Below are 4,421 nucleotides of genomic sequence, written 5' to 3'. Positions count from 1 at the left end.
TAACCAAAATGCTCCTGACATCATTTTCCATCAGGAGTGAATGAGCTGGGGCATAGCAGTATCTGAACGTTTCAGGACAGTGAGCTGCGAGTGTGGGGTTTTCGCCCCTCTATTTTTTCCTTGAAAAACTCACAGTCCGACGATTTCCTGCAAGTACTGACTAGTATGTCTTGTGGATAAAACTGTTACTCGAACGTACATATGCACATGAAGCTCACAGTCCATAGAGTCTATGCGGCTGAATTTCCTTCTGAGAGAACAGCAAGGATTTCATGGAAAGCTGCCACACGACCAGGGAATCAGGATGTTTCACACAAGTGCCTTATTGGAAAAATTCATGTCCAGCGGGAAACACTAGGTCAATGGACTCGTTTCTGTAGAGTGCGAAATGTATGGGGTGCCGATATAACCGACCGATTTGGCCAATCATTCCAATTTGTTTTCCGTATGATCACCTAGGCGGTAACTTTGCTAGGCAAAGAGTTCAGGGATCACGTTCCCCCAGACAAAGGAATGAACGGGAGCACAGGACTACGCCAACTATGAACTACAGTCAGCTTGGCTACCACTGTTTTCGCCAAATTATGCGTTCTGGGAGGAAAGCGTATCCGGACGTTGGAAGGCCGCTAGGCCATGCTACGTGACTTGGACTCCAAGGCTCTGAAGATCTAAGGCAATATGGATCTCAGAGCACCCTGCGGGGCTCCCAGTGGAAGATAATACATTGGTGAAGTTGTGTTTTCTCCTCAACATCACCCGGGAATAAACCTATTTCGTAGGAACCGGGTTTTTTTAGCCAAAGCCGTCTCAGCGTGGAACGTCTTCTGAATGTTCTCTTTTCAGTAGTAGATGGAATGGGAGACTAAGGGTGTAGCCTAGGAAACGCACGGAGACTACTACGTCCCTTGGACTCCACCCGTTCGTGAAGCATTAAGGGACGAACAAGCTAAACGTACACCATGGGCCTAGCAGGGCATTCATTCCACTCTGAGAATACAGCAGTGAAGACTTTGCGCTCCCCTGCGTCATTCAGCAATTATAGGAACTCGTGCGAAAAGTGTTTTCCACAAAAGCCATCCACACTATTTGACGTGTTATCAATGTTCTCATTTCAGTAGGGGATGAAAGCAGTGGTGTGCCACATAGTGCGTACACTTGTCAGCATCCCGTCGAAGTACCTTGCTGCAGTGTAGGATCTCTGGCTCGTGTCATAGCCCAAGAGCTACTGAAATGATTTCCCTTCAGCAAAGGAGGGAATGCCAGCATAGCACTTTGTGATCCTTGAAGGGGGATGAGCTTCCACAGTAGAGTTTTCTCCTAGGTACTTTTCGCATCCGAAAAGCGTAGTCCCAAGAAGAAGAGAAGGAACGGCCTAGTTCCTCACTTTGACCATACAGTGTTTTCGACGCAGAAACGCATGTGAAGCTAGCAGTCCCCTTACTCTATTCGAGTGAATGTCTCGGACACAGCACATGAGTCAACGGTTTGAAAGCTGGCAAGGACTCGGGAATGAACATGTTCCTGAGAAGTGGCTTTAAGCATGAACGCAGCACTCGATCAATGTGTTCATATCAGCTGAAGTGGAAATGAGTGCCTTGTACCCTATCACACAACCTCTTCAGAACTTATGATCAGCTATTTTGCTCTCTTATCATTTCCCTTGCTGTGTTTGAGTCCAACGATCTACAGAATCACTTTCTCGTCATCCACGGATTCAAAGAGAGTACAGGACTATGACTGCTACGAAGTGCACTATCTTCTATGACACACTTTCCTCGACCGGCGGCCGTCATCTACCTATAGCCCTAGCCCTAAGCCTACATGTAACATTAGCCGAAACCATCATCCTAACCCTAACCCTACTCTTATCCCTAACCCTACCCCTCACCCCTAACCCGAACCCAATCCCCAAACAGAACCCTAACCCTAATAATAAAGCTAATCCTAACCATATCCCGTATGCTAGCCCTAACCCTAACTCTATCTTGAAACAGAAGTCGTCTCATATATCGGAGCTGTGGGTGTTGTTCTAACCAAAATGCTCCTGACATCATTTTCCATCAGGAGTGAATGAGCTGGGGCATAGCAGTATCTGAACGTTTCAGGACAGTGAGCTGCGAGTGTGGGGTTTTCGCCCCCTCTATTTTTTCCTTGAAAAACTCACAGTCCGACGATTTCCTGCAAGTACTGACTAGTATGTCTTGTGGATAAAACTAGTTACTCGAACGTACATATGCACATGAAGCTCACAGTCCATTAGAGTCTATGCGGCTGAATTTCCTTCTCAGAGAACAGCAAGGATTTCATGAAAGCTGGCCACACGACCAGGGAATCAGGATGTTTCACACAAGTGCCTTATTGGAAAAATTCATGTCCAGCGGGAAAACACTAGGTCAATGGACTCGTTTCTGGTAGAGTGCGAAATGTATGGGGTGCCGATATAACCGACGATTTGGCCAATCATTTCCAATTTGTTTTCCGTATGATCACCTAGGCGGTAACTTTGCTAGGCAAAGAGTTCAGGGGATCACGTTCCCCCAGACAAAGGAATGAACGGGAGCACAGGACTACGACAACTATGAACTACAGTCAGCTTGGCTACCACTGTTTTCGCCAAATTATGCGTTCTGGGAGGAAAGCGTATCCGGACCGTTGGAAGGGCCGCTAGGCCATGCTACGTGACTTGGACTCCCAAGGCTCTGAAGATCTAAGGCAATATGGATCTCAGAGCACCCCTTGCGGGGCTCCCAGTGGAAGATTAATACATTGGTGAAGTTGGTGTGTTCTCCTCAACATCACCCGGGAATAAACCTATTTCGTAGGAACCGGGGGTTTTTTTTTAGCCAAAGCCGTCTCAGCGTGGAACGTCTTCTGAATGTTCTCTTTTCAGTAGTAGATGGAATGGGAGACTAAGGGTGTATGTAGCCTAGGAAACGCACGGAGACTACTACGTCCCTTGGACTCCACCCGTTCGTGAAGCATTAAGGGACGAACAAGCTAAACGTACACCATGGGCCTAGCAGGGCATTCATTCCACTCTGAGAATACAGCAGTGAAGACTTTGCGCTCCCCTGCGTCATTCAGCAATTATAGGAACTCGTGCGAAAAGTGTTTTCCACAAAAGCCATCCACACTATTTGACGTGTTATCAAATGTTCTCATTTCAGTAGGGGATGAAGCAGTGGTGTGCCACATAGTGCGTACACTTGTCAGCATCCCGTCGAAGTACCTTGCTGCAGTGTAGGATCTCTGGCTCGTGTCATAGCCCAAGAGCTACTGAAATGATTTCCCTTCAGCAAAGGAGGGAATGCCAGCATAGCACTTTGTGATCCTTGAAGGGGGAATGAGCTTCCACAGTAGAGTTTTCTCCTAGGTACTTTTCGCATCCGAAAAGCGGTAGGTCCCAAGAAGAAGAGAAGGAACGGCCTAGTTCCTCACTTTGACCAGTACAGTGTTTTCGACGCAGAAACGCATGTGAAGCTAGCAGTCCCCTTACTCTATTCGAGTGAATGTCTCGACACAGCACATGAGTCAACGGTTTGAAAGCTGGCAAGGACTCGGGAATGAACATGTTCCTGAGAAGTGGCTTTAAGCATGAACGCAGCACTCGATCAATGTGTTCATATCAGCTGAAGTGGAAATGAGTGCCTTGTACCCTATCACACAACCTCTTCAGAACTTATGATCAGCTATTTGCTCTCTTATCATTTCCTTGCTGTGTTTGAGTCCAACGATCTACAGAATCACTTTCTCGTCATCCACGGATTCAAAGAGAGTACAGGACTATGACTGCTACGAAGTGCACTATCTTCTATGACACACTTTTCCTCGACCGGAGGCCGTCATCTACCTATAGCCCTAGCCCTAAGCCTACATGTAACATTAGCCGAAACCATCATCCTAACCCTAACCCTACTCTTATCCCTAACCCTACCCCTCACCCTAACCCGAACCCAATCCCCAAACAGAACCCTAACCCTAATAATAAAGCTAATCCTAACCATATCCCGTATGCTAGCCCTAACCCTAACTCTATCTTGAAACAGAAGTCGTCTCATATATCGGAGCTGTGGGTGTTGTTCTAACCAAAATGCTCCTGACATCATTTTCCATCAGGAGTGAATGAGCTGGGGCATAGCAGTATCTGAACGTTTCAGGACAGTGAGCTGCGAGTGTGGGGTTTTCGCCCCTCTATTTTTTCCTTGAAAAACTCACAGTCCGACGATTTCCTGCAAGTACTGACTAGTATGTCTTGTGGATAAAACTGTTACTCGAACGTACATATGCACATGAAGCTCACAGTCCATAGAGTCTATGCGGCTGAATTTCTTCTCAGAGAACAGCAAGGATTTCATGGAAAGCTGCCACACGACCAGGGATATCAGGATGTTTCACACAAGTGCCTTATTGGAAAATTCATG

The sequence above is a fragment of the Desmodus rotundus genome, chromosome 10 (assembly GCF_022682495.2).
Source record: "Desmodus rotundus isolate HL8 chromosome 10, HLdesRot8A.1, whole genome shotgun sequence".
NCBI lineage: Eukaryota > Metazoa > Chordata > Mammalia > Chiroptera > Phyllostomidae > Desmodus > Desmodus rotundus.
The sequence above is the reverse complement of the archived record's forward strand: the minus strand, read 5'-3'. Positions refer to the sequence as shown.